This window comes from Pan troglodytes, chromosome 12 (assembly GCF_028858775.2).
Source record: "Pan troglodytes isolate AG18354 chromosome 12, NHGRI_mPanTro3-v2.0_pri, whole genome shotgun sequence".
NCBI lineage: Eukaryota > Metazoa > Chordata > Mammalia > Primates > Hominidae > Pan > Pan troglodytes.
Genome location: NC_072410.2, coordinates 103,407,077 through 103,425,371, shown reverse-complemented (window position 1 = coordinate 103,425,371; position 18,295 = coordinate 103,407,077). Strand labels below are relative to the sequence as shown.

The following is an 18,295-nucleotide window of genomic DNA, read 5'->3' as shown; positions in this document are numbered from 1 at the left end:
ACCTTCCAGTGGTCCCAGCTTAGAGCCTGAAGTGTCTGCAATGACTCCTCCTCTTTTTCAAGTTTTAAACCCAATTTTTAAAAAATTTCTTGGTACCATGTGACTGCCAAAGACTCTGCTCTACTTTTCAGTTGTTACTGTTTAGCTTTGCAGCCTCTTGCCCTATATAGCTTAATTATCAAATGCCCAGAGAATAAAAATGGTGCCAAATATCACGCTCCCTTTTCTGCACCTTTCTTCTCTCCAGGATTTTAGCCCTCACATTTTAGCTGTCTTGGAAATCCAGAATTCCAACCTTTTGTTCCCTACACCTTAACATTGCCTAAAGCTGTACCACTTCTCTGCCCATTAGAAGTGCTCCTCTGATGGGCTAATGTGAAGGTTGCAGATACTAGGATGAAATCACTCTTGGCAGGCCCAAACAAACTGAAGCTGGGAAAGCATGAAGACAGAGAGCTAATGCTTGTATGTCTGAAACAAGATCGTCCCAAGGACTTTTTAAAGTAATCTCATGAGAAATTCTTTCATGTCCTTTAAGCATCTCATGCTTTTTATGACCTACATTTTGCATGCATGCACATATTTGTGTGACCAGATTTAACACTAGACATTCTTTAGGACTGCAGCAATTCAGATAAAATGTTCTCAGAAGAACACTTGCCTAGTAATGGCATCTCCACCAATGAACTGATGCCAATTCCAGCTTTGAGCCTACAGAACCAATAAAAGTCTTTCCAAGTAGCTTATGTAAACCTCTCCCTTTTTGCCAAATAAAAGCTTCCTCTTACCTTCCCCTCTTCAGGTGCACCTGAGACTTGCTATAGCTGTGCATCCCAGGTTATATTCCTCTTTGCTTACTCTTGAATAAAATCATTAAATTAAGAGGTAAGTTTTTGGTTTTTTTGTTTGTTTGTTTTTGAAACTGAGTCTTTCTCTGTCGGTGGTGTGATCTCGGCTCACTGCAACCTCTGCCTCCTGGGTTCAAGGGATTCTCCTGCCTCAGCCTACCCAGTAGTTGGGATTACAGGTGCATGCCACCAAACCCTGCTAATTTTTTGTATTTTTAGCAGAGACAGGGTTTCACCATGTTGGCCAGGCTGGTCCCCTGACCTCAAGTGATCCACCCACCTTGGCCTCCCAAAGTGCTGGGATTACAGGCCGGAGCCACCATGCCCAGCCCTAAGAGACAGTTTTCTCTGATGTTTTTTTTTTTGAGGTTGACACTTATCCCATACTAAAAATTGCCAAATGTCCTGACTAGAAAAGCAGGATATTCACCTCACTGAGCTTTCTTTCTTCCAGTATGTGGCCCTTTAAGTCCTTGTGTTAGTAGTGCCATCATGCCTTTAGACCCTTCTAAAAATCAACCTTCTCTTTTGGTTGTTCCTGGCAAGAGTTTTAAGTCTGCCAGAAACTGCTACATCATAGCCAGAAGTATAAGTCTATATTTAGAAATTAGGTTAGACATAAGGAAAATACTTATGTATTATTCTGTGACTATTATTGGATACTACACTGAGTCATCAGAGGTAAAAGTAGACTCCTGCCCCATTTAAGCTGGAGGAAACTCCCAGGGACCTGCAATAAGTAAAGAGGCATATATCATAGGGAGGGGTGCAGAAAAAGGGGCAGCAACACAAAATAATTTTTCATGATTTCTTGTGACTCTATGGATCTCTCAATTCTGCTAATACTTGAACATTCAGAACGTGGACACAACCATGTGTTTTATTCCCGCGGTTCTCATTTTGGTTTGCACATAATGCAGAGATAGACAATTGCAACCTAAAGTAGAAGAATGAAAATATAAGAGCTCTATGTTTGCATAATGTCTCCAGTTTGATTATAGTCACGAAATACAGTATATTTGTACTTTTTACTTTAAATCCCATGAGTGGTCTAAATTTTTTTTTAAAAAATATGTTTTCAGAATAAGGAGATTTAAAAAGGATTTCATATAGTCTAGGAATTTCAACTAAGGTTTTCCAGCAACACCACACTCATACCACCTCAGGCATTTGCCAATCTGTTATAAAAGAAAAACCCTATGTGTAGTCACATACAGTCATTGAAAGAGCCTTAGGCATACTTCCTGTGTAAATTGAGTGTGCATATTAAGTGGGAAGTGAATGGTACATGTGCAAAATCTTGGTTATTCAGTTTAAGGCCCAGAGAGATTATTAACATAACTTTGCAGGCTCTGTGCAGCACAGTCAGCGATGACCATTTCCCTGAGATGGATTCAGGTAGAGGGAGCCCTGCCAGGAGGAGGCCTGAACACTGCAGGGGCAGCAGCCTGCTTCCTTTCTGCAACAGCTTGCTGCCGGGCATTGTTGGGGTTGGGAGTGCAGGGGTGCAGGGGAGACAACAGGCACTTCTGTAAAAGTGGTTCCAGTGTGTGGTAGGAGACTTTTTTCTCCATCTCCACCTCTCTGGTCCATCTCTTTCAGATGAGCCCTGAGCCTGTGGGCTTAGAATTTATGAAGCTAATTTGCAAGGGAGCTTGATGTGGTACTAACAACCCTGAACTGTGGGTTCTGATGCCCTTAGCTAATTATCTGACCTTGGGTTAGTCCTCCCCCTTCTTTGCCTGATTGTTCTCTATCCTAAACGAAGAGGTATGAGTGAATGATCCTAACAATCGCATGCAGCTGAAACAGCTTTGGGTTCAGGACTCCCTTTGGACAGTTAAAGACTCAGGGCAGCAGGAAAGGCATCTGATTACTTCAGTGGAGTGTTCCCTGTGATGAACTTCTCAATAGGACGGAGCTTTTAGCTTTTCTTCAGCCTTCTGCCATTCAGCATTTTGCCCTGGAGGTACAAATATAGTTCTATGTCTTGTGCATTTCTTTTTTTTTTCTCATTTCACCACATAATCCTGAGCATAACTGAAAACATAACTCATTATCTACTCAACATCAAAATGTAGGTTACAATTCTTACAATGGTCAGTTTAAAAATTATCTTTCTGTAACACATGCAAAGCTGAGCTCCCTAGTGTTCCAGTTCAATGTACAATCAATTCAGAAGAGATTGCAAACAATTCTGATTATTTATTGAAGTCTAAGAAAATGGCAAAGAGGTATAACAAAATGCAACATATAGGAAACAATTCTTCAAAATTTGCTTTAAATCATTATCTTTCCAACGTTTTGCCCATCACAGCATGGTGAAAACAGAGAAAACCTGTTTTCTCACTGCTTCCATACTACAAAAAGTGCTCCAAAATTCAACTCTCAGTGGCTCTCATCTTCCTCTAGCTTTCTGTCATCTTTTCACATTTCTAGGTCTCTGCTTTCCCCCACCTCTTTGCCCTTCCATAATGTAAGTCAATTCAGCTTGTCTTAGTTTCATTTCAGTCCTCTTTTTACCAGTTAACCGCACTGACACCACAAACCCCAGGGCCTGGAAGACACAGTAGAACACTCCTTTAGAAGTATATGCTTGTTTGCTGGTGGTGGGATGGGGGTCAGAAATGGGAACAAGGGTCCAGATATATTATTCTTAAAGCCCTTTAAAGTATCTGTCATAGGGTGGGCAATTTGGCACATACCTGTAATCCCAGCACTTTGGGAGGCCAAGGTGGGCAGGTCACTTGCACCCAGGAGTTTAAGAGCAACCTGGGCTACATGGTAAAACCCTGTCTCTACAAAAACTACAAACATTAGCTGAGCATTGGTGGTGCATGCCTGTAGTTCCAGCTACTTTGGAGGCCAAGGTGGGAGGATCGCTTGAGCCCAAGAGGTCAAGGCTGCAGTGAGCCATGATCATGCCACTGTACTTCAGCCTGGGCAACAGAGTGAGACCCTGTCTCAAAAAATATATCTATCTGCCTATCATATTTGTGTTATGACAGCTCATTAATAGTTTTTTTAAAAAGCTACAAGGTAACAAAAATTCTTTTTGGCCACACTTTACTGCTCATTTGCTTATAAAATCCACTTTTAGCAAAGAACCCTGCTAAATCAGTTTAGCAAGAACCCTCACCTTCAATATCTCATCACCCTGGATATGTGTTCAGTTTCCTCATCCTCCATCCACCATCCCCAGGTGATGTCTGATCACCCTGGCCTGCCTTCAGCAAGAATTCTCTTAAGTCAATTTAGCCACAGTCCCCCTTACCCCTGATGTTTCCTCTTGGTAATGTTCTATCCTCTGACCTCCACCCTGCTCCTTGGCTATAAAGTTCCACTTGCCCACGCTGCATTTGGAATTGAACCCAAGACCCCATTGCAGTGGTCCCTGTGATTATCACGATGGTGCTAAATAGTCTTACTTTGCTTTAACAGTATCATTGAATCATGTTTTTTAGCAAAGCCACAGACCAGTACAGGTCCGTGGCCTGTTAGGAACTGTGCCACACAGCAGGAGGTGAACAGTGGGCAAGTGAGCATGACCGCCTGAGCTCTGCCTTCTGTCAGATCAGCAGAGGCATTAGATTCTCATAGGAGCCGAAAGACTATTGTGAACTGCGCATGCGAGGGATCCAGATTGTGTGCTCCATATGGGAATCTAAAGCCTGATAATCTGAGGTGGAAGATCTTCATCCCTCAAACCATCCCCCTCCCCCTGCAACTGCCCCCAGTCCATGGAAAAATGTGCTTCCATGAAACCAGTCCCTGGAGCCAAAAAGTTGGGGACTGCTGCATTAGGGAACTCAGGTGCAGAAAGGTTAAATCACTTGCCCAACTACTTACACTGATAGGGTGATAACTTGACTCTAGGTATTTTGATTTCAAATTCCAGAAATTTACCACCTCACTGAACTTCCCCTAACTTTATTATTTTTCTTTTCACATGCACACAAACATACATGGATGTGTGAGCATGCTCGTGCAAGCACGCACACACACACACACACACACACAGACACAGAAACTAATTGAAACACAGCCAGATATTATTACATATGTTCAGAGTGTTCTATATATATACACACAATCATGTATTAAATAAACGAAATCCACATAGCCTCTCAGTTTCTGTTTCTAGAAGAAGCCCTGACCTTATAACAGAATAAATACTACTGCTGGGTCAGAGAAATGGAGCTAGCCTCATGCTTCCCCCTGCACTGACATGCTTTGTTTTTTAAAGCAATTTCCATTTACATTACTATTATTTTCATTGTCTTGATCATCCAAACCTCAAAGGAAAGAGGCTAATGATATTCCCCTGGCCCCCACTCCTCACACTCATGCTGAGAATGGAAGCAGCTCAGATTGACTGAATTGACTCTGCAAACCCTTCAGGAACATTAATGGAGTTGCTACTATAAACAGCTGGAGTTGCCATTTGCATCTCACTCTGTCTTCCTTTTTTTCCTTAAAAAAATTTTTTTAGAAAAGCACCCACAACACCCTGGGGGAATTTTCTGGGACAAGTTGCAGGTGCTATGGATATTTTCATTTAATAATCATTCTTGCAATTCAGCACATTTGTAATCCATGTGGTAAACTCTGACTTACATTTCTCCCAGTGGACACTGGCCAGATGCAGAAACCAAAGAGCTTGGTGCCGGTACTGCCTCTTCCTTCTTTTATAGTTTGTGCATTTGGATGTGTTTAGCATGATCTGCGAGTGCAGGGTAAGGAATGCGCTGTGCTTAAAAGACCCTTTTGTTGACATTAAGCAATCATAAATATATGCAGCACTTATACTCCTTGCCTTTAGTGTGGAGTGCTTTAATTGGATGGTCTTCTCATGTGATATCATAAAGAACATATGCATATTTGTGGCAATTCCATTGGATCTTGAAGAAGCGAGGCACATACAGAGCAGCACATTCCTAACATCTATGGATTGCCTCATATATGTCACCACATCTTCCCACCAGGCTTGCTTTCCCTACACTCCAAGATGGTAACTTCCCAATCTGTCCAAATTCTATTTGGAATCCTCCTGGACTGTGTAAATGTCAAGGCCAGTTTCCTTTCCATGTGAACAGCTTTGAAAGGAGAACTGCATGCCTTACTCCCTCATAAATACAAGCCAGAGCATCTTCTTTTTTTTTCTAAGAGGAGGAGGGAATGAAAGGGGGTGTTTGGCCAAAAGTTAAAAAAGAAATCCCTTTTCAAGAATGACGTTCTCCTTATTTTCACCACATAAACAAAATGTTTAAGCCTGCACAGAGCCAGGTTTCAAATAGTGGATTTTTCTGGATAAGTCATTCTGCTGCTGCACTAAGATACAATCTCTTAAGGCAGCAAACTCCATCAGGGGGCAAACGTCACCACCTGCATGCCTGGGAGAGGGTACAGTCATGGCCCTGGGAGAAAACAGATGGTGCCCTCAAAGGAATAATACAAGAGATGTTAACAGGGACTGTGTTCAGGAGTGTGAAGAGAGTTAAGGGAACCAGTAAAGAATGGGAGCTCTCGGCCGGGGGCAGTGGCTCATGCCTGTAATCCCAGCACTCTGGGAGGCCAAGGCGGACAGATCATCTGAGGTCGGGAGTTCGAGACAAGCCTGACCAACATGGAGAAACCCCGTCTCTACTAAAAATACAAAAAATTAGCCAGGTGTGGTGGCACATGCCTGTAATCCCAGCTACTGGGAAAGCTGAGGCAGCAGAATTGCTTGAACCTGGGAGGCGGAGGTTGCAGTGAACTGAGATCATGTCTCAAAAAAAAAGAATGGGCAGTCTCTAGGACAAAATAAAGTAGAAAGCAGGAAGATTTCAGGAATAATAAGTATCCAAACTCCTTTTTCCTTCCTGCTCCCAACCCCTTACTGTGCCTCCCATTGGCCAAAACCAACCAGTAGCCAGAGGTCAAGGAAGGGGGTGTCCAGAGGGGTAGAGGGGCAGACAAGCTGGCAGCAGGTGTGAGGCCTCAGGCACTGAGTACTCCTGCTCATCTACATAAAATCAGTCACATCTATTTCTCACAGCAACTCTATGAGGCAGTTGTAACTTGCGTAGGACAGACAGGGAAACAAAGGTGGGAAAAATAAAGTAATTTGCTCAACCTCGCATAGTTAGATGATGGAGTTTCCAGTGAAAGAATTGCTAGCCTTCTGCGTAAGAAGGTGACTGACAGGGCTTAAACAAGCATGGTCCTACACAGAAACCTGGCCATTCTTTCACTGGAAAGGTCCGTTTAGGTCTGGAAATCTTCAGTCTCAGGTTGTGAAACATTATCCACATCAGATGGTTCGTGGATTTCAGATAGACAGGAATGAGAGCTCAGATATTGAGAGATGTCAGGCCATCTAAAAAAAAGCTATCTACATCTATTTGGTGTCTTAGTTTAGATAGCAATAATTCAGATAATGAGAATTTAGATAGCAAGGGCTATCAGGCAACCTGAAACAATAGAAATACATTCAGAAGAAAAGCAAGAGCCTCTGGAAACACTCTCTTATACAATAGTCACAAGCTTAGATATTCATGAAAACCTCTGGGACAGTATCTACCCTGAATTCCTGCCTTCATTACCTTGTCCTGGGAAACTATATGGGGTTTCAGTTGTATGGATTTTGAGGATGGCATAGGAAAATGTATTTATTTCCTGCTCAGTACAGAAAAAATATTGCAAACTTTAAAATCACAGCATAAAATCATATGTCTGCAAAAAGACAAGGATTTGTTCATTTTTCTTTTTTTTTTCTTTTTTTTTTTTTTTTTTGAGATGGAGTCTTGCTCTGTCACCCAGGCTGGTGTGATCTTGGCTCCCGAGATGGAGTCTTGCTCTGTCACCCAGGCTGGCGCGAACTTGGCTCCCTGCAAGCTCTGCCTCCCGGGTTCATGCCTCAGCCTCCTGAGTAGCTGGGACTACAGGCGCCTGCCACCATGCCCGGCTAATTTCTTATTTTTGTATTTTTAGTAGAGACAGGGTTTCACCATGTTGGCCAGGATGGTCTCGATCTCCTGACCTCGTGATCCACCCGCCTCGGCCTCCCAAAGTGCTGGGACATTGTTCTTAAGTCACATCCTTTTCATGCTTATGCATCTCATGTCATCATTGATTTTAAAATACACAGTTTTTAAAAAAAACCTTTGAACTACTCTGTAATATTAAGCATCTTACAGTTGATAGTGTGACAGTGTTTACTTGACAGTATTTGTTCTTTTTACTGGTATATAAAATCATATTGTGTCTTTCAACTGATAGCTACCTAGGTTTGATAGAATATGGTATTATTGGTGCAGGTTAGTTAGCAGGCATTTTGCTCCTCTTTGCACTGAGGTTGTGGTGAGCCCAGCCAAAGGGTTGGTGTCTGGACTGGGCTCATTCTTGTTTCTTTTCACTCTCTCAGGCCAACCTGGAGCTCTGGCCAAGCCTGGGGTTCAATGAGTTGATTCTGGTGTGGGAGCAGCTAGGGTTGGCTCCCAGCTTTGGGGTGTCATGCAGGGAGAAAGGAAAGTGAGTCTCTTTGGGGAAGGTGGCCTTGAGAATAAAAAGTCAGTCTGAAATCCAAAATATGGTAGAGGTGGAAACAGGCAGTGACTGAGTGGGGCAGAGTGATTAGAGCAAAATGCACAGTAAAGGAACTGCATCTCAGGTCAAGTGCAGGCAGTGGAGGCACATGTTTGAGAGAGTCAGGACCCCAGAAAGCAAGCCATTGGAGGGGTCACCTTCTCCTATGACATGCAGTCCTTCTTCTTAACAATCTTCATTTGATCTCAACTTTGAACCGGTTGCTAAAACGAAGAGAGATTCTGAAAATACGTTCTCCTTCTGTTTTTTTTTTTCAGTCTCCATTATATCACCATAAACACATCTGATAAAATGGAGATAAACCCTGAAAACAGCTGCTTCTCATGGTTTCTTCTGGTGAGGTAAGGGACCCCTTGGTGATGGAGGTAGAAGATCAGTTGATGCCACAATACCCCTGGCTCAGGTGTGTGCCATACAAGGTGGGCCTCTCATTGGTGCCAGGCTCCTCCCAAGCCCTCTGATTTCCCTTTGGCACTGGGGGTCCATATTTGTTGGCCCGGGGTTTCCATAATAAAACACAGTACTACAGATTGAGTTGCTTAAACAACAGAAGTTTGCTTTCTCATTGCTCTGTTCTGGAGGCTGGAAGTCCACAATCAAGGTGTCAGCAGGGGTGGTTTCTTCTGAAGTCTCTCTACTTGGCTTGGGGACAGCATCTTCTCATTTTGTCTTCATGTGGTCTTTTCTGTTTGCATCTGTGATGTCTCTATTTGTGTCCACGTTCCTTCTTTTTATAAGGACGCCAATCACATCAGATTAGAATCCATCCTAATGGCTTCATTTAACTGAATCACCTCTTTAAAGATCCTGTCTCTGAATACAGTCAGATTTTGAGGTACTCAGGTTTAGAGATTCAACATATGAATTTTGAAGGGACACAGTTTAGCCTATAACAGGTCCCATAGAGATTACAGCAACTAATTTTAAGTTTTTCCTTAAGATTCATTTGCATTTTATCCTTTTTTGGTTAAGATTAATCTGAATTTATAAGCTGCTATGTTTTTGAGACAGAAAGTTTTTTTCTTCTTCTGATATTTCCACACAAAAGGACACAGCATTTGCCCTCTCTTCTTTTCATTTAGCTATGTTTCCTTATACAGAGTTGCTGGGAATATCTGTTTTTATGTGCTGCAATTATTCATGTGGAAGACAGTAATGTGCCAAATTTTGAGCCATTTCCCAACCATGTGCAATGTGTTCAAAGGCCAGGTAATTCCAAGAAGCCATCAGCCTCTATTATTCCTCTAAAGGGACTACTTTATGCATCCCTGTGAGTAATCAGGGCCCATTAAGCCTATGAGAACAGGCTGTGTGAGCAGAGAGCAGAGAAAGAGAAAAAGATTATTAGAGAAGAAATAATATTTTTAAAAGCATATCCTGACTTCCCAAGAAAATCAGGACAGAATCAAAACCTTCAGAAACTGGAATTGGAGCTCAAATAAATAACCAAGATTTTTAAAGTTATTACTGTGTGTTCACTCATATGCAAGGTGCTGGGCAGATAAAAAAATTCAACGGCTTCCACCATATCTTGACCCATCTCATTTTGGCAAAGAGTCAATCATATCCAGATTAAGACATCCTTAAGTATCTTTAAGTTCAGAGGACCCAGTGAAATGAACATGCTTTTGTCTTAAAATAATGATAGCAAATGCCATTCTATATATTTAAGCACAATGTACTTTAGCCATAAATAACAAGAGCCTGGGTTATAAGTATTTAAGGATTTACTAAGACTGTCTTCAAGGAGAAGCAAGATCAAAGTCAGAGATGTCCCAGGAATGAAAGTAAACCATTGTCAGGTGAATGAGATTAGAAGCCTTCCCATGCTTTTCTCTCCAGCCCTGCTGTTGCCACTCTTAAATTTCATGCTTCAATTACTCTTTCATGGGAAATTACAGGTGGCACCTAATTGTTTTTCCTACCTCTGGTCTTTGACCTGCTAATCCATCCTATTCACACCAGCTGATTGCCATTCTGGAAGCACTTCTCTGATCTGTCAGTTCATTCCTCAAGAGTCTCTCCCAGTACCCCCACTGACTAATGAATAAAGCTCATATACATTCTGGAAGTCAAGGCCCTTTATGATTTGACACCAACGAACCTTCCCAATGTCATCTCTCATCCCTCCCTATTATAAATCTTGTCCTTCAGCCTGGAAATCCCTGAACCCAGCTGTAGTTATGGTCCCAAGAGCAGCCTGTTAAATGTATGAGTGCTCAGGTCCACCCCTATAGAAACCACTACACTGAGCTGGGTCTGTAAGTCTGGTAGAGCCTAGGAATCTCCCCTTTAGCAGGACCCCATCAATACTGATGTACATCCAGTTTGGATATTCCAGCTAAACCAAACCTTTGTTGTTCACTTGAAAAATCTTCTGTGTGATTCCCCTGGTTCATCTCCACCATGAGACCAACTTCCTCTGACTCCACATCCCCTTTATCCCACCATCTTGAATTTTCTACCAGCAGCTGCAAAGTTTCTCTCCCTCTTAACTCTCACCTAGTGTGTCCCTACCTTCCATACAGTCCATCTCACTTTCTATTACCTTACATTTTAATTATTTTTATACATGGTTTACCTCCCCATGAGATTATATGCTTTTTGAAGGCAAATTTCATGTCTAATTTGCCTCTCCAGAACCAATAAAAAAGCCTGGAAAAAAAATGACATATGGTAGGTATCTCTTGAATCAATAGGGTTTGCTAGACTTGGTAGCCCTAAATCTCTTTGAGAGGAAAAAGGCCAATAAAATTTTTTTTGTTTCTATAAATATTGGAATCCTGTCTTTTTACTACAAGCTCAAGCAGAAACCAATATTCTTTGAAATGAAAAATGTCACACCAGATGAGTGAGTCATGGAATTTCAGAATCTCCTTCACACCTTTTATAAGGTACATAAACATGGTGCTATCTTTCTGTTGTTCATTTGGAGGAAATATATGTATTTTCCTCACAAAAACACTTTTGTTCTCATTTGATGAAAATAATCTATATGAAGGTAGCAGGGTGAACTGTCATTCATTCATAAGAATCGAAGGTAATAAATTAACAATCACCTTGAATTAATGCATTTGGATAATCACTTAATCTTTGGGGGTTAATCTTCCATTTCTGAATATCTAAGATTAACTACCCCATAGAGCTTAAGCTCTATTTTAAGGAAGATACACCCCTGACTGGAGAGAGAGCCCTCGGAGAAGGAATCCTCAGATTTCTCACACCTGTGTTTTTTCATTGCTCCTATGGAGAGCTTAGGTTGGTGGACATTGGGAGCTTGAACTGCTCCTTGGGGAGGTTTTGCTGGAACAGTAGAGTTATTAAATAGCTAAAATGTCATGGGCAATAGATCTAGGTTACAAAGACAATACAAAGAAAGGTTTCCAAAGTAATGTCCCCACCTGTAACTGAAGGCAGCAATGATGAATATAATCCCAAACAGCAGGCAATATAAAAAAAGAGTTGCTGAGCTCTGGAATGTATTATAAGAAGTCCTTGAATTCCTGTTCAGCCCATTCAAAACTTTCTCTTCATTTTACCAAATCCTGAAATGTAATATTCTTGTAATGAGTGCATATCTCATCCTCTATTTTTTTTAATCAAAAGAGAAAATAGTTTAAAATTCCAGGAAAGCTTTTAAGACAGTTACAGATCATACAAAATACTGTATCCATTTACCTTCTATTATAATCTGATCTCCCTCATATAGACACAAACACAATTCTTCTAAATACTAAGATGGCAAATTATCCCCTCAAAGATCTTGAAGTTTTTAAGGCAAGATGATCTTCAAAATAATTATTGTAAGTTTAACTGTTTAAAGGTTCAATTAATGCTTACTTCAGTTATTAATGACTTATAAGAAATTATTTCAAGGTATAGCAGTCTAACACAACCCTTTATTACATTCATGGATTTTGTGTTTCAGGAGTTCGAACAGGGCAGAGGAAGAACGGCACTTCTGACATCAGAGGCTCCAGCTGAAAGGTTCCAAATCTAGGAGCTGGAGTCCATCACTCACAGGTCTTATAGTTGATGCTAGCTTTTGGCTGAAGCCTCAATTCCTCTTCAGTGGGCCTCTCCCTGTTGGCTAAAATTTGGGCTTCCTCACAGCATGGTGGCAACATTCTGAGGGCAGGAATCCAGAGAGAGAAAGGGCCAAGCAGAAGCCATATTGTCTTCGATGACCTGGCCTCAAAAATCATGCAATACCTTTCATTCATTGAGGCCGTCACAAAGCTCCATCCATTCTCAATGGGAGAGAAATAAATACTGACTCTCAATGGGGAGTGGGAAGGTTCTGGGAGGGCATATGGCACCCAGAATATGGCTGTAGGCATTTGTAAATGGGGTTGTTGACATTGAGCTTTCAGGTAGGTGATGTGGTTGGCTATTTTGCAGTGAGCCCCTGGTTTTGGTCTTTTCTTTGGGGATAATCAGATTTTTAAAAGTATGTTCTTTCGTTTTCTTGCTTAGGGAATTCTAGGAGACTTGTTAGGGCTGGGGGTTAAAATAGGACTGGGGAACTCAGCATTCAATATTTAATGCATATACCTTATTTTCAGTAGGATAGCCCATCTTAACTGTACTAACGCCTGTGCCAGCCAACCCCCATCCCAGGTTTCTCTGTTCTACCCTCTTCAGACAATAAACCTCTAGAGTGGAGGAAGGTCAGTTACCCAGTGGCATAGAACTTGGAAGAAAACTTAAACATCTGACTGCTTTGCCAGAAGTTTTCACACAATTCTTTATGTTTTCTTTTCCACCATCATGCCCAGTTACAAAGGAAACTGGAGCTGTCCTGTCCTGAGAATTCCAGAGATTTTGAAGAATCTGTGGGTGGGTAACACATTGATTCCCAGCTCTCTCCACTCTGGTTTTGGATTCCACTGTTTTTGTTTTCATAACTCATTTACTGTTGCTTCATATGATTTCCAGCTTCCAAAATGTATGGCTGTTGTCTTCTCACTTTATTTCCTAGTCCTTTGAATCTCTTTCCTGTGGCTTTGGTAGGGTTTTGAAAAATGTGAGTTTAGCATATTTGAACTGCCATTTTAACCTAAGAGTCTCTTCAGTCTCTTTCAACCATTGTTCAGGTGATATCATTAGCAAACCCCTAAAGACTAAATTCTTTCAACATGCTCCAGGATTTCAACAACTCTCTTAAAGCATGGTAGTGCTGTAAACTGAATTTCAGGTATATTCTAACCAGTACAGATGACAATAGGTAGTTCTCTTGTTCCAGGCACTCAACTCAGCACCTTTCAAACTGTGTTAGTGCAGTGGCATCCCTCAAATCATTAATAAGTGGTCTGAAAAAAAGCTTGAGGAATATTATGTTGCATTCCATTCAATGTTTATCATATTATGAATCAAGAAAAGTGTGCTTAATTTGTTTTTATTTAATATTTCCAAAACAGTTGACTATATAATCCCTTTTTTCGGAGAATATTTTGTAAGATTCTAATGTAATGTCCCTCAAAGTGGGTTAACCAACTACCTGCATTAGAATCATTGAGAGTTCATTTACATATTTGGATACCCTTGGTCCTATTCCAGATCTTGAATCAGACTAGGCCTTAGGAATCTGCATTTTACATCAAACAACATATGCAATTTTTGTGCTGCTTAACATTACTGGGAGACTATGCCTAACTATTTGAACCTTTATCCTGAGGAACTTCCACAGAGGAACAGTTTTTCAGCCCCTCTCCATGCCTCACATATTCTACTCTTTAGGAATGACTTTTCTGAGTGGTAAACTTGGAAAAACACAATACTAATGCTTGGTCTAGCCCCTACCTCTCACTCCTCTCTTTGGGATCTGCTTATTTGCCAGAAGGGTGCATTTTACTCTGTGGGGTGGGCTATGTGCTGAGGGAGGAATCTCATAATTATCTGATTGTTCCAAAGATTGGGCAGAAAAATGTATCTAATAAAGGATTAAAACAATAGAAAATTCACTTACAATGTTAAAGGTGGAGGCTTAGTCTTCATAGAGCTATGCCCGTCTCTCAATTGGTTCTGAACCAATCTCTCCATTGGTTCAAAGGCATGTTACATATTGAGTCCCCTCAAATCCTAAATTTACATTTGAAGATAATTGACCTATAGGCAAGTTTCAAAAAATACAACATAGGTATGTCATGCAATGCAGTGGAAAACACATGGCTATTCATTTTACTTTTTTTAAAAAAAAATTTGCATTCATGGGAAGAGCGGACAAGGTAAAGCAGCAGTGACTGAAATTCATCTATTTGGAAGTAATTCCAAAGGATTTGAAAATAGCCAGATCCATCCTTCATATTTCTTTTAAGATCCCTCTTAAGACAAGCAGAGAGATAGGAGAACAGAGTGTGTAACATCTGGTTTGTTTAGGGATAAGAAGGGTGCAGTGGAGGGAGTTCTTGGAAGCATTCTTAAAGGATGTGGTAGGAGAGCACCTGGAAAAGCCTACTTTATTGAAGGGAGGCTTCAAGGACCCAGGCAGAGGAGGTCATGTTTAACAAATCGGATGGAGTTTCTTGAAGATATCCCTGTCATGAAAGATGAAGGAGATTTAGTGGCTGTATGAAGAGTGCTTTGATTTTTAAACAAGATTTGACAAGATCCACATCCGGGATTAATGGTCAAGGGGAAGAGCTATTGAACATGGGTAATGTAGGGTGCAAGAGAAAAAACTGGCTCAAGAAAGGGAGATGGATGAAAGACAGGGAAGGGTTTTGTGATTTACTCCTATCCCCTCCTCCCCGTGGATGGAGGAGCATTTATCCCTTACGGTGACTTAGATATATTACTAATGGAGGAGGGGATAGTAGTAAGAGAAAATGGTCAGCCAGATTTGGGATAGATTTTGTAATACGTATTACATATTACAAACAACAGAACAACTACACTGAGTCTTGAGATGATTCAGAAACTTGGACCCAGCAATTGTAGCAAATCATACCCAATAGGGATAGTGATGTTTGGCTGTGACATCGTGGCTTGGGCAGAGGGATAGAAACCAATCCAAACCAAAGAGATGAGGATTAATAAACCAAAGTAGGGAACAATTAGCCCAGTGACATTTCCTGAGGATGGAGTTTTAGATGATTGTAAAGTCAGCCAAGTTGGTCTTTGGTGTTCCCAGCCTTTTTTGGGGAGTACTCTCCTATTCTCACACTCTCCCCTCTTTCTCCTATAAAAATCTAATGTCAGTAAAATACCTAACTCACCCAAAGGGATAAATGCTTAGAGAGAGTTCAAGGCATTATTCTTCCTCTGGGTATTTACATTTTAATGGGAGTTTTAAAATTGAAATCAAAGTATTATAGCTGTTGTGATGGAATTTCAATGAAGCGTTTGGGGAGGACACAGTAGGGTTATTACTTGTCCCAGAAGTCACTCATGGCTGTTGTCTCCTGCACCTGGTGGTAAAATCATTGTTAGTTCTGCCAAACAGTATTCTGGCCTACAATTCTTATGAAAAAGTAAAATCATTGAAAATAGAGCTTTAAAAACTGGATTTGTGGTTGAAAAAACAGTATTGACAGGCTTCGGCCAAAGGAGCTGATGGGATGACATTATGGTATGGGAATAGGAAGGAGAAAAGCGCAACAGAGAAGGGAGCTGAGGCCCAGAGACATTCACACACTGACCAACCTCGGAATGCCTTTAGCCCCCAACACTCTCACCATCATCCTCATTGAAATCCTGCCCCATTCAAATGCTACTTCAGAGACACCCACACACTGACCAGGGTCTGAGTGCCTTTAGCTCCCAACACCCTCACTATCATACTCATTAAAATCCTGCCCCATTCAAATGCTACTTCTTCTATATAGGAAAAGAAATTGTGTACTGTTCATTTTCTTGTTGCTAACAACAGTAGAAGTAGGGAGAGGGAGTGTTTTCTATAATGAATTCTCCTGTAAATCCAAGCAGAAAAGAGGAAAAGGAAGGAGACAGTAAAGTGGGCACTAACCCTGCATTCTGCCTCCAAGGTCCTTCTTAATGATTTGGCATCCTGGAAAGACACAATTACTGGAAAGCGGCAAGCGTTTTCCTGTAGAAATTTACTAAATTTCTTTCTGAGGATACAGGAGTGTGGGAGGTACGATTATAGAGGAAGAGACTGTAGTATACCATTCAGCAGCCTTAACTAGCAAAAAACACAGCTGAGAGTTCAATATGAAGGAGTCTGAGCTTTTAAAAGGCTGTAAAACAACCCATGAACTTTATTCATGGAAAAGTTTTTCACACCCGCATTTAGAGTTCAATTTGACTTTACTACATTGTTTAAATTAACTATCTAGTTTCTCATCCCAGAGATTAAAGCAGAAAATTAACAGAGTGGCCTAAGCTAACTTGGTAGAAAAGGCAAGGAAAACATGTTAAAAGGACACAGGGACTTTAAGAAACGCAGCTGTCTGAGGCTATTTTGGTCTGGGACAGAGCCTTAACTGCTCAGTGTGTCCTGGGGCCTCGCTGTCTCAGAGCAGATTTTTCCACCTTGCCCTCTACCTCCATCCCTTCAGTTCATCCATTCCAGCCGCAATGGCCTTGCTGATCCGCGACCGCACCAAGCCTGTTCTCAGTTCAGTGCCTCTGCATTGCCCTTGCCTCTGCCTGTGAAACTCCAAGGCAACACTTCATATGGCCAGCCCCTTCTCTGTTCTCCATCCCTTCACTCTTTCTTAAATAGCCACTCTCAATCTGCATTTTCTTCACAAATGCTCTATTTTCTTTACAAATAATTACCACTTGAATTTATTTGATTTATATGCTTTTCTGCTTATTTATTTCCTGCTTCTCCCCTTTGAATGAAACCTCCATGAAAAGAGGAATCTTGCCTAGCTTGGTCACTGTTCTACCCCAGGTCCCAGAAAGGCATGGAGCAGCCACACTATAAATGATTGTAAAGAACTAGTAAGCGAGGAGTCCCCAGTGATACCGCGGAGTCTTCCCAATAAGGTTGCGTTATAATCAGTTTCCTCTTTCCATAAAGACAGGGAGATTTATGTACATTTTATAAATCTTATAGCCACAATGAATTATTTGTTTTTATTTACTGAAATTCTCAGTTATCTGGAAAGATCTGACACTGTGAAAAAGTCCCTTCTGCAATACGGATACCAAGGAGGATTTTAGGTTGTGAAAAGAGAAGTGGTTGCTTGTTTTCTCTCGCTAGATGAAAGGAGGCCACAAATCTTTTTGCAGTTCCACTAAAGAGCCAATAAAATAGAAACGCAACACACATGTGCCAAGAGTTCAACAACAAGGCGGAAGTGGCTTAGGTTTGTGGTCTGTTACCACATGACAACATTGAGTTGGGGCCAAGGCATTTTCTGCTCTTTGCAGTCTCTGCATGTTGAAAGGCTCTACTTCGGAATGAACAAGGGATAGACATGTCACAGAAGAGTAACTCCGTGATCGGCACAGGAGTGTGAAAGGATCAGGGAAGACATGTTTCAGCAAATAGAAAAGTTAGGGAATTTAAAGTTTCCCTACACAAGAGTAAGCAAATTATGGCCCAGAAGGCAAATTCAGCCCGCTGTCTTTTTTCTTGGCAGTTTTAGAAGTTTTTATTTTCCCAAATGGGCTTTTATGAATTGAAAAAAAAAAGTTCCAATATTCACTTGGAAACTTACTAGTTCCTAGGAAATAAAATTAGTGTGGCATGAAGGAAAGGACATTAGTCTGTGAGTCAGGGGGCCTAAGTTGTCCTGACTCTTTTACTAACTAGTTACTTCTGCTGTCTGGTTTTGTAAATAAAGTATTATTGGAATACATCATACATTTGTTTATGTATCATCCATAGATATTTTCACACTATAACAGTAGAGTCGAGTAGTTGTGAAGGAGACCACATAGCC

The 18,295-nt window shown here is 41.1% G+C and overlaps 2 long non-coding RNA genes across 3 annotated transcripts in view; one reads left to right on the top strand and one right to left on the bottom strand.

Annotated features, from left to right (window-relative positions):
- Nucleotides 1–1,694: 1,694 nt before the first annotated feature.
- Nucleotides 1,695–12,342, bottom strand: LOC134807943 (uncharacterized). Its single transcript, XR_010149614.1, has 3 exons — nt 12,117–12,342; nt 11,840–11,983; nt 1,695–2,811 (listed from the first exon to the last, which is right to left on the bottom strand). It is a non-coding gene; the product is annotated as an uncharacterized LOC134807943 (long non-coding RNA).
- Nucleotides 12,310–18,295, top strand: part of LOC129143097 (uncharacterized) — a 52,376-nt gene continuing 46,390 nt past the window's right edge. Inside the window, exon 1 of one of the 2 annotated variants that reach the window (XR_008546185.1) lies at nt 12,310–12,461. This is a non-coding gene — a long non-coding RNA (uncharacterized LOC129143097). Of the gene's footprint in view, nt 12,462–12,720; nt 12,812–18,295 lie in introns of those variants that run through there. The other variant, XR_008546186.1, reaches the window with a different exon arrangement.